At 32.1% G+C, this 12,829-nt stretch overlaps 2 pseudogenes; both read left to right on the top strand.

The window, feature by feature from the left end:
• Positions 1-3,083: 3,083 nt before the first annotated feature.
• On the top strand, positions 3,084-4,424 carry LOC111893338 (putative pentatricopeptide repeat-containing protein At5g40405; annotated as a pseudogene).
• A 2,531-nt stretch (positions 4,425-6,955) lies between these two features.
• LOC111894248 (putative pentatricopeptide repeat-containing protein At5g40405) lies at positions 6,956-8,120 on the top strand (annotated as a pseudogene).
• The last annotated feature ends 4,709 nt before the right edge of the window (positions 8,121-12,829 follow it).

Here is a 12,829-nt window from a genome sequence, read left to right as displayed (position 1 = left end):
TACATTAATTAACTATACATAATGGTTAATATTTTAAAAAAGCTTCATAATCGAACTTAAAAATAACCAAATAGATAAGCTTTTACTAATTAATAATAACAGTAGTGAAAAAGTTATCATTAAATCTAAAAATAATTTTTTATTTTATTTTCACTCAAACCATGGATTGAAGCCATTGATTAATGTGATTGTAATATATATATATATATATATATATATATATATATATATATATATATATATATATATATATATATTTGTTTATTATATATACTTCAACTTATTATAAGATTTTCAGTATTTTATAGTAAACCTAAAATGAAATAATTTTTTGTAATAAAGTATATTCTTAATAATTTTTGTTATGTAATGTTAACATATATCAAGCATGTTGCCTAATTTTGTATACCAGGAAAGACTTGAGATATAAAGTAATGGAAATCATGAACCTTAATAGAAAAAATATATTACAAAGTATATCAAATTACACAAAACACAAAAACATGTGAATGATAGCACTCGACAACAATTTAATCTAGCCACAAATATCATGAATGCGATCAAATAAAAAACATTATAATCTCCGGATCAATCAAATCGCCCGAGCTCTATAATGGATTTTTCTTTTCTTTTTTTGATATCGTTGTACAATCTACTTCTTGGAAGGTGGTGGAGCAAAGAAAGGAATATTGGGAAGAGTTGTTGGAAAGTTAGGGATGGTAGGCATAGAAGGCAATGGAGGCAATCAAACTTTGGGCATGTTAGGGATGTTGGGTATTTGTGGTAGTGGCAGTGTGGGGATGGTGGGCATTTGTGGTTGTGGCATTGTCGGGATTGTTGGTCTCAGCGGTTTATTTTATTTTTTGATGCGGTTATTCAACCGCTTCAAAAAATATAGCATTATAAAATAGTGTTGTTTTTTTAGGTGGTTCTTAAACCGCCTTAAAAAATGTCCAAAACCGCCTCATAAAAATAGCTTCATAAATGATACTTATTTTTTAATGCTGTCCAGAACCGCCTTATAAATTATACTTATTTTTTGATGCTGTCCAAAACCGCCTTATAAAATATAGCTTTATAAAATAGAGTTATTGAGTTATTTTTTGATGCTGTTATTAAACAGCCTTAGAAACACAATTATTTTTTGATGTTGTTATTAAACAGCCTTAGAAAATAGAGTTATTTTTTGATGATGTTATTGAACATCCTTAGAAAATAAACGGTCTTTTAAAATACAATACGAATTGCAACATAAAATATCATAAACTGCTTGATTTACAATACATAAACAAAACAACAAAAAATCATAATAGATGTAAAGGCACAAACCATACAAGAGATTCAAATTATCTTAATAAAAAATCACATTCTTTTCTAACCTTTTCATCCTTGTATCTATTTACAAATTGATATAATAACTTCAGGTATGTAAGTTGTTTAGGAAGTTAACTACAGAAGCATATTCAAGTTTTTTTGATATAGACGTGTTCAATTTCGTTATCACCATCTTCATATGGCCCCTCTTCGGTATCTTGCAGACTTTTGGAGATGATGCCCACCTTTGACTCTGTTACCTCACTTGGGTAGGAATTCAGAAGCTAATTAAATTATAAAGTAATTTTATCAAAAGGCATACAATCCATTTAATTAAAAGGTAAATTACATAGGTTAGAAATATTATCAATACAAAGGAAAAAACTTGCCTGATTCAATTGTTGTAGATGAAAGACATGAGATTGTTTCTTTTTTTAGGTTTTTTCTACCTTTATATCATCCCCTGCATAGATATGTGCTCTCCTTTGAACATCACAAGCTTCTTTGCCCAACCCCTTCTTTCTTCTACAACCTAACTTAAAATCAGAGTATCAGACATATAGATTAAGTAATTTTATGAATCAAAATTATAAATCAGAAACATACATGTCAGTCTTGAAGCTGGGTTGATCGCGATGGACAAAGATGATTATAGTGGAGGTCGACTCCTCAAAGATTATTCAGATTCATCACGGGTGAGAGGACCCAAGGATGTTGGTGAGGGCGGCAGTAGTTGATGATATTAAGGTTTGTGTGGCCAAATGAAATTAGATTGAGGAAATATAAAGGGGAAGAGAAAAGCATCGCGCGGGGAATGAAATTTTGGAAGGAGCTTCAGCCTGGGAACAAAAATAAAGAGGGAACTCAATCCAAAACCGCATCAAAAAATGCATTTGCTATTACTGTAGTTTTGGAAAACGGCATCAAAAAATACATTTATTAGTGCCATTTTTAAAAGTAGCATCAAAAAATGCATTTATTAATGCTTTTTAAGAAAACAGCATCAAAAAAATACATTTATTATTAGTGCGGTTTTAGAAAACAGCATCAAAAAATATATTTATAAGTGCGATTTTGAAAAACAGCATTAAAAAATGCATTTATTAGTGCTTTTAAAGAAAATAGCATCAAAAAATGCATTTGTTAGTGTGGTTCCTTGATTTATTAATGCTAAAGTGTTTTAATGGTGCGGTCGTAGGCTAAAACCTCACCAAAAAAAAAAACCTCATCGCACTAAAAAATACGTTTTGTACTAGTGTGTGGCATTGTCGGGATTGTTGGTATCTGTGGTTGTGGCATTGTCGGGAATGTGGTTGCTTGCAGCAAATTGCGAGAAGCAAAACACATCTCATTTGTTGTAATTGAGAATAGTGCAATTGCAAAAATGTAAAGGTAGGAGGTGGAAGCCATTGTAGGATTTTTTTTCAGTCGCTAAAGATGAGTCAAAAGACTCTGAGAGGTGATCGAAGATTAATGAAGTTGATTAACCTGTGAAAAATAATGTACAAGAGACCAAGTATATATAGGTAATGCACAGTGATAATGATTGATCAATAAATAATTAACGTGTCATGAGTTTTGTTGAGACTTACATTAGGTTGGTTGGTATGAAGATATCCAAGGCATGTAATGTTGTAAAACAACTTCCTGATAACAAGAAATCGTTTACTAACCCTCGTATATGTTAGGTAAGCTATTTTGCCACATAATATTGAGAGTTTTCCTATTATGAAATTAATCACAAACAAAAAAAAAAGTAAATTCACTCACAATTGCTAGTCAATGGTTTCCTAAACGGCCCAGATCTTGTATCTAAATTTGCTGCATCAATGGCCCTCAAACACCCACAAAATATGGATTATTCTGTTCAACTATTGGACCAATGTGAAAATCCCTCCGTCTTTGCTTTAAACTCTCTAATCAAAGTTTACTCCAAGAGAGCTCAACTACTGAAAAAAGCTTCGATTTCTATAAAAGAATTGTAAAATCGAATCATAAACCTGATAATTACTTGTTTAAGTTCTTGATCAATTCTGCTGCACAGTTAGTGGATAAGAATTTTGGTTTGGCTGTACATGGGACTGCTTTGAAATACGCCTTGGATCAAGACCCACATGTTCAAAGCGGGTTCATTAATTTGTACGCTGAAATGGGGTCTCTTAGGGACTTAAAAGATTTGTTTTTTAGCATCAACAACCCAGATTTGGTAACTCAGACAACAATGGTGGTCGCCTGTGCAAAGTTAGGAGATATCAAATTCCCACGCCAACAGTTTGAAATAACGCTCGACCGAGATGTGATTGCCTGGAACGCAATGAAAGCTGGGTACGTGCGTTTCGGGGAGCCTTTAAACGGACTCGAACTGTTTAACGCAATGGAAATGAAAGGTTTGAGGGTTAATGTATTATCTGCATGCACTCGGTTAAGTGCTTTAGATGCGGGACAACCGGCATATGGATAGATAAAGTATAAAAAACTACAAATCAACACAACTCTTGGTAGTGCACTAGTCCGTATGTACGCAAAGTGTGGGGGTATTAACACGGCAATGAATGTTTTTTTGGGTGATGAAAGAAAAGAATGTGTGCACATGGAGTGGTGCCATGGGAGGACTAGCCATGCATGGTTATGGTAAAGAGTATCTTGACCTTTTTACCCTTATGCAACAACAAAACATCACACGAAATGAGGTCACTTTCCTTTCAATCTTAAAGGCTTGTAGTGTAGTGGGTCTTGTTGAAGAAGGTTGGAAGCATTCTGAATCTATGACCAAAGAGTAGAGCATTATGGATGTATTGTTGATTTATACGGCCGATTGAGCCGTTTGGATGAATCATTACGCTTCATCCAGAGTATGCCATGTGCACCGATTGCTGAAGCATGGGTTGCACCGTCTAAATGCCAACAAGATTTATAAAAATGTGGAAACGGCTAAACTTGCGTCTAGAAAGATGGTGGAATTAGAGGCTAACAATGATGGTGCGTATGTGGAGTTGTCGAATGTTTTTGCGGATTTCAAGAATTTGAGTGGTGTTGATGGCCTGAGGCATAAAATGAAGTCAAAAGGTGTTGTGAAGATCCATGTTGTTATCGTTATCGGTAGTTGTTAAGTCGAACATGTTCAACTGATATTTAACTTTGTTTTGACTTTTTGACAATGGTTTCATTTTGAAATATATTTAAGCATTCATTGCATGTTTTTGTAATTCTTGCAATTTTAATGGGTATTTTAGTTCTTGCCATTTCAATGCATTTTTTCGTAATTTTTTAGTTTCCCTGCATTTTTGTAAGTTTTATAAAACATTTAGTTTATTTCTTTAAAAAAATCAGTTTATAAATTTGTACCACTTAATGCTCAATAATTTTTAAAAGTATTATAAGGTATTAAAAAAGTTGTTTTTATTATTAAAAATATCAGTTGAAGCACATTAGATCAGACAAAAGGAATCTAATAAAACCGAAACGATACCAGGCCTTTACAATTGTCTCAACTATATTTATTTCAGAGAAATTCAATATATTCCTACCTATTTAAGATTGTGACAAATGTACAAATTTAACATCTCAATCTAATCTAAATTAAATTCAATGATACATGTCACCACCTAAATAGGTATGAAGATAGTAGTGATGGGACCCGATTTATGGACCGGTTTAGAATCTGACTAACCTGGATTATGTTCAGCTCTTGTTATTACAAGGTTACGACCAAAACTATGTACATATATGAACATAGTATACGAACTCCCCTTTACAAAACTTGCATACATGGTTCACTAGTTTTACTTCTCACACAACATCCTTTAATTATGTAAATCTTGTCAACCATAAAACATAACAATATTACACATAAGTGCAACGAAAAATAAAATTTTCTACCAAGACATAGAATTGTAACTTTTGAATTATTTACTAATAATAATAGTTAATGGTTTTAAAATAACTAATAGATGATTTTTCATAACTTTTTAATAGTAATAACTACTTTAAAAATAGTGCACAATAATAATAATTAATAATAACATAAAAACATAGTACGTTTTTTTAACTTACAAACAATGGTTAGTATTTTAGAATATTATCATAATTGAAATCTAAAATGGACCAAATAAGTAAATTTGGATTAAATAATCATGACAATAGCTAAAAATGTAACAATAAATTGAGAATTAAATTTAGTTTTATTTACACCTAATGAAGCCCTGATTGATGTGATTTTAATATGTTTTGCACTACTAGAAACATAGGTATTGGTGACGAACATTTCTATCGGGAAATCTGTTGCTAAAGCCATTAGTTACAAATCAATGATGGATACAGACGAAAAAACCTTGGTAGCTAATGGGCAGCGACGGATCAACAAGTGATTGGGCTATCGCGGAAGACTTTTGGATCAAGTACATTTTGTCAAAGATCCGTCGATAATTGTCGTCGCTTATCCGTTGTTGATTATTTGTAAATGAACAATTTTTCTATATATTAAATCATTGTTACTAAGGTAATTAGCAATGGTCTATTAGGTGTTGAATCTACCACTAATCCTTACCCAAGTGTCACAAATTAAATTCAAGATTAACAAAGAAATAACAACCATGTTTACACCAAATTAAACATCAAGCCGTATCATTTTATTAATAATAACATACTTTCAAATCGAATAAAAAACTAGCAACATACTTTCAACTTAAATAAAAACTAGCAACAATTAATACCAACGTACAATTTACACAATTTGTAAAAGCTTTTGTTGCTGTCCTTATAATATATTTATAATAATCATGCACTATCGTTTCGATTATTGCAAAAAGAGTAGTGGAATGCTTTATGGTCATTAGAAGTTGTGGTTGTGAAGACCTAAGTAAATGTTCCCATAATTAGAAACCGTATGAAAATGCTATACTAAAAAAATAAAAAAAATGGAAATTTTCAATACCATAAACATGCATTTCCATCGACTTTTGACGTTAGTGACAAACAAAACAATCATATGGTAGTGGGTGTAAAAGAACGAAAAAAGTAAATGTTTTATATAGTAAAAGCACATGTTAAGAAAGCAATGAACATCATAAAGAGGTATAGTTAAGGCTATTTTGTTCCACATTAAATGCTTTAAATATATAGCGTTTAATTGATGTTTAAAAACACTTAAGAAGATGGAAGATATAACTTGCAAAATACAAGACTTGTTGTTGGTTGCCATATTTGCTTCCTAAAATCATATCACAAACATCAAAATTAGAGTTGAAAAATTATAATCCAAATATGGATAATAGCAGCTTCATGAATACATGAGAAATTAATTGAAAGAACTAAATTATAAAGGCTGAAAAGTTATAATCCAAATATGAATAGTAGCACTATGTATATACCTACAAAAGTAGTTTGATATCTTTCAAACTTGTAGGCATGGGAAACATAATAACAACTTCACGCACTTCTTGAAAGATGCATCAACTTTTCATTTTTAAATATGTAACTGAATGCTTGGCATATCAATTTGTTAGGTTATAAATTTAAGAATTAAAATACAAATATTTTTCCAGTTAGGAGTTAGTAACAAAAGAATTGCATAAAATCTAGGGTTTTTGTATAATATTACTTATATGAACTTACCTTCAAGTACTTATTTCATTATCTACACATGGATGGTTACAAATTTTCAACTCTTAGTACGCATACAGAGTGGCGGATCCATTCTCATAATTACTTGTTTACGTTCTTGATCAATTCTGTTGCACAGTCAGTGGATAAGAATTTTGGTTTGGCTGTACATGGGACTGCTTTGAAATACGCCTTGGATCAAGACCCACATGTTCAAAGCGGGTTCATTAATTTGTACGCTGAAATGGGGTCTCTTAGGGACTTAAAAGATTTGTTTTTTAGCATCAACAACCCAGATTTGGTAACTCAGACAACAATGGTGTCGCCTGTGCAAAGTTAGGAGATATCAAATTCACACGCCAAGAGTTTGAAATAACGCTCGACCGAGATGTGATTGCCTGGAACGCAATGCAAGCAGGGTACGTGCGTTTCGGGGAGCCTTTAAACGGACTCGAACTGTTTAACGCAATGGAAATGAAAGGTTTGAAGGTTCATGTATTATCTGCATGCACTCGGTTAAGTGCTTTAGATGCGGGACAACCGGCATATAGATATATAAAGTATAAAAAACTACAAATCAACACAACTCTTGGTAGTGCACTAGTCCATATATACGAAAAGTGTGGGGGTTTTAACACGGCAATGAATGTTTTTTTGGGTGATGAAAGAAAAGAATGTCTACACATGGAGTGGTGCCATGGGAGGACTAGCCATGCATGGTTATGGTAAAGAGTATCTTGACCTTTTTACCCTTATGCAACAACAAAACATCACAAGAAATGAGGTCACTTTCCTTTCAATCTTAAAGGCTTGTAGTGTAGCGGGTCATGTTGAAGAAGGTTTGGAAGCATTCTGAATCTATGACCAAAGAGTAGAGCATTATGGATGTATGGTTGATTTATACGGCCGATTGAGCCGTTTGGATGAATCATTACGCTTCATCCAGAGTATGCCATGTGCACCGATTGCTGAAGCATGGGGTGCACCGTCTAAATGCCAACAAGATTTATAAAAATGTGGAAATGGCTAAACTTGCGTCTAGAAAGATGGGGGAATTAGAGGCTAACAATGATGGTGCGTATGTGGAGTTGTCGAATGTTTTTGCGGATTTCAAGAATTTGAGTGGTGTTGATGGCGTGAGGCATAAAATGAAGTCAAAAGGTGTTGTGAAGATCCATGTTGTTATCGTTATCGATAGCAGTTAAGTTGAACATGTTGAACTGGTACTTAACTTTGTTTTGACTTTTTGACAATCGTTTCATTTTGAGAAATATTTAACCATTCATTGCATGTTTCTGTAATTATTGCAATTTTAATAGGTATTTTAGTTCTTGCCATTTCAATGCATTTTTTTCGTAATTTTTTAGTTTCCATGTATTTTTGTAAGTTTTATAAAACATTTAGTTTATTTCTTTAAAAAAAATCAATTTATAAATTTGTACCACTTAATGCTCAATAATTTTTAAAAGTATTATATGGTATTAAAAAAAATTGTTTTTATTATAAAAAAAATCAGTTGAAGCACATTAGATCGGACAAAAGGAATCTAATAAAACCAAAACGGTACCAGGCCTTTACAATTGTCTCAACAATATTTATTTCAGAGAAATTCAATATACTCCTACCTTTTATTCCTACCTATTTAAGATTGTGACAAATGTACAGATTTAACATCTTAATCTAATCTAAATTAAATTGAATGACACATGTCACCACCTAAATAGGTATGAAGATATTAGTGATGGGACCCGATTTATGGACCGGTTTAGAATCGGACTAACCCGGATTATGTTTAGCTCTTGTTATTACAAGGTTACGACCCTAATTATGTACATATATGAACATAGTATACGAACTCCCCTTTACAAAACTTGCATACATGGTTCACTAGTTTTGCTTCTCACACAACATCCTTTAATTATGTAAATCTTGTCAACCATAAAACATAACAAGATTTCACATAAGTGCAATGAAAAATAAAATTTTCTACCAAGACATAGAATTGTAACTTTTGAATTATTTACTAATAATAATAGTTAATGGTTTTAAAATAACTAATGGATGATCTTTCATAACTTTTTAATAGTAATAACTAGTTTAAAAATAGTGCACAATAATAATGATTAATAATAATAAAAAACGTAATATGTTTTTTTAACTTACAAACAATGGTTAGTATTTTAGAATATTATCATAATTGAAATCTAAAATGGACCAAATAAGTAAATTTTGATTAAATAATCATGACAATAGTTAAAAATGTAACAATAAGTTGAGAATTAAATTTAGTTTTATTTACACCCAATGAAGCCCTGAGTGATGTGAATTTAATATGTGTTGCACTACTAGAAACATATGTATTGGTCACGAACATTTCTGTCGGGAAATCTGTTGGTAAAGCCATTAGTTACAAATCAATGATGGATACAGACGAAAAAACCTTGGTAGCTAATGGGCAGCGACAGATCAACAAGTGATTGGGCTATCGCGGAAGACTTTTGGATCAACTACATTTTGTCAAAGATCCGTCGCTAATTGTTGTCGCTTATCCGTTGTTGATTATTTGTAAATGAACAATTTTTCTATATATTTAATCATTGTTACTAATGTAATTAGCCATGGTCTATTAGGTGTTGAATCTACCACTAATCCTTACCCAAGTGTCACAAATTAAATTCAAGATTAACAAAGAAATAATAACCATGTTTACACCAAATTAAACAGCAAGCCGTATCATTTTATTAATAAGAACATACTTTCAAATCGAATAAAAAACTAGCAACATACTTTCAACTTAAATAAAAACTAGCCACAATTAATACCAACGTACAATTTACACAATTTGTAAAAGCTTTTGTTTCTGTCCTTATAATATATTTATAATAATCATGCATTATCTTTTTGATTATTGCAAAAAGAGTAGTGGAATGCTCTATGGTCATCAGAAGTTGTGGTTGTGAAGACCTAAGTAAATGTTCCCATAATTAGAAACCGTATGAAAATGCTATACTAAAAAAAATGGAAATTTTCAATACTATAAACATGCATTTGGATCGACTTTTGACGTTAGTGACAAACCAAACAATCATATGGTAGTGGGTGTAAAAGAACGAAAAAAGTAAATGTTTTATATAGTAAAAGCACGTGTTAAGAAAGCAATGAACATCATAAAGAGGTATAGTTAAGGCTATTTTGTTCCACATTAAATGCTTTAAATATACAGTGTTTAATTGATGTTTAAAAACACTTAAGAAGATGGAAGATATAACTTGCAAAATACAAGACTTGTTGTTGGTTGCCATATTTGCTTCCTAAAATCATATCACAAACATCTAAATTAGAGCTGAAAAGTTATAATCCAAATATGGATAATAGCAACTTCATGAATACATGAGAAATTAATTGAAAGAACTAAATTATAAAGGCTGAAAAATTATAAACCAAATATGAATAGTAGCACTATGTATATACCTACTAAAGTAGTTTGATATCTTCCAAACTTGTAGGCATGAGAAACATAATAACAACTTCACGCACTCCTCGAAAAATGCATCAACTTTTCATTTAAATATGTAACTGAATGTTTGGCATATACATCTGTTAGGTTATAAATTTAAGAATTAAAATACAAATATTTTTCCAGTTAGGAGTTAGTAACAAAAGAATTACATAAAATCTAGGGTTTTTGTATAATATTACTTATATGAACTTACCTTGAAGTACTTATTTCATTATCTACACATGGGTGGTTACAAAATTTTCAACTCTTAGTACACATACAGAGTGCCGAATCCAAGATCAAAGTAAAAGGCTATCCCCAAAAATTTTCCTTGGCTACCTCGGGAACCACCTAGGTATGCTTATGATAGTACACATGTCTTGTTCATAAGCCTTTTACAGTTTTCCCCCTTCCCCTCACCTTCTATCTCCATCGCTGGTTATAGACTCCAACCAACACACCTTTACTTTGGATCCCCATAACATTGAGCATAGTCAAAACAAAAATTAGATAACATCAAAGGCACATACAAACTCTACTTAGTTCACCTTTTTTAGTATGGTCAAAATCTGATGGGCTTTGAGCACTACATCAATCATATGGTGTACATGCAAACCCTAAAGCTTTGGATCTAGTTTGTCTAATGAACATGCAATAATCATCCAACGCTCATAAACCCTAATTCTAGCATACAATAATCGAAATTGACAAAAGAATAGAGTTTAGATCTTACATTGATTTTTATGTAGCAATAACAATCTCAATTCCCTTTGATCTTGACCTTTGAAAGCTTAGTGCCTTAAATGTTGCACCTCTAATGGAGTCACAAACACCATGAGCAACAAGATGGCCTAGGAGAAGGAGGAGGAGCACCAAAAACGTCCAAGAACCCTTATGGATTACTTCACCACATTTTGGGGCCTTAGGGGTTCCTTATATTGGTAGGCTATTAGGGTTTTGAACTAGAAAACCCTAATTTCACTGCTTAGGCCCTAAGGAGCCCATGACCTCTCTCTTTAGAGGCCTTGCACGAATTCTTATGGGTTTCCCCATAGATTTCATCCGCTCCAACTTCTATGGAGTCCATTAGCCCATTTATGCAACTATCATATAATTACACAATCAGTCCCCTTTATTTAATTAATCTCTTTTAGCCACAAAATTAATTATTATTAATTGTTGACAAATATTTATTAAACAATATAATTTCTATTTTAATATATTATCCATATAATATATTAATAAATCATAATTAATCCTCTTTCTCCTTATTATATCCTATCAGTTGCATATGACTTCGGAACCTGATCAACAACCGTAGCTTTCAAAAGCCGCTGTCGAACTCTGATCATATCAGAAACGTGTCCTGTAGATAAGGGATCATATATTCCTCCATTCTAGATATCGTATGAACTGAGACATGGATTTTAATCAGACTCTCTGTTCATGTGTTGTTTCCCGATTTCCGATTTATGACGACTGACAACACACTACAATTCAACACATCAACTTAGTCCTGGCTCTGCCAAGCGCTTAGGGTGTCATCACTAAATCTTCGAGGGCCCCATATATATCGCTTTTATCCCACTTTGGGTAAAAGGAACGGATAAAATTGGACTCAATGCTCGCTTGTACCTACCCATCAAATCACACACAACAATATGTTTTATAACACCAAGTTACTGGTGCGTTTACATATTATCAATGTGCAAACGAATTACAGAATAAAATTCACACGTCTCGGTTTCAAGAATATAGGATATTATCGTCTCACTAATCACTCGTGATAAAATCCATGATGCGATCCAAGTGAGCATGTGTTTAATCCAATACTGTAATCTTACAGGAGCACTGATGAACCCTGCAACAAACTTTTGTTATGTCTAAGACACTTTAGACAATCTACAGTCAGATTCATGACAGTCTTCTTTCATACCTACTTCCAAAGTATGATCGGTTGTGGATGGTTTGAATAATGTTATTATTCGGGAAGTCAAAACATGCAAGGTGAAACACAAGAAAAATATTAATCCCATATGGCCTCAAACTTTTGAGTATAAAAAAAAAACTCATTTTCTATCATCTATATTAATTTAAAACAAGTTACAAAAATGGTCATTCTGGTTTACCAAATGTCACGAATTCAGTCATTTTATAGTTGAAAAGACGAAAATGTCATTCCTGAATACTAACGGAGTTAGTAAAATGGCCACACGTGCATGTTTTGCAAACCACAATTCCCATTTGCATAATGAAAATTAATAGTGACCGACTTTGTGACATTTGACAAACCATTAGGACTATTTTTATAATTTTGTCTAAAAAATAAAGTATTAACGTAAACTGATAAATAAAATTACATTAATTAACTATACATAATGGTTAATATTTTAAAAAAGCTACATAATCGAACAT

The sequence above is a fragment of the Lactuca sativa genome, chromosome 7 (assembly GCF_002870075.4).
Source record: "Lactuca sativa cultivar Salinas chromosome 7, Lsat_Salinas_v11, whole genome shotgun sequence".
NCBI classification, from domain to species: domain Eukaryota; kingdom Viridiplantae; phylum Streptophyta; class Magnoliopsida; order Asterales; family Asteraceae; genus Lactuca; species Lactuca sativa.
This window is presented reverse-complemented; position numbering and strand designations above follow the sequence as displayed.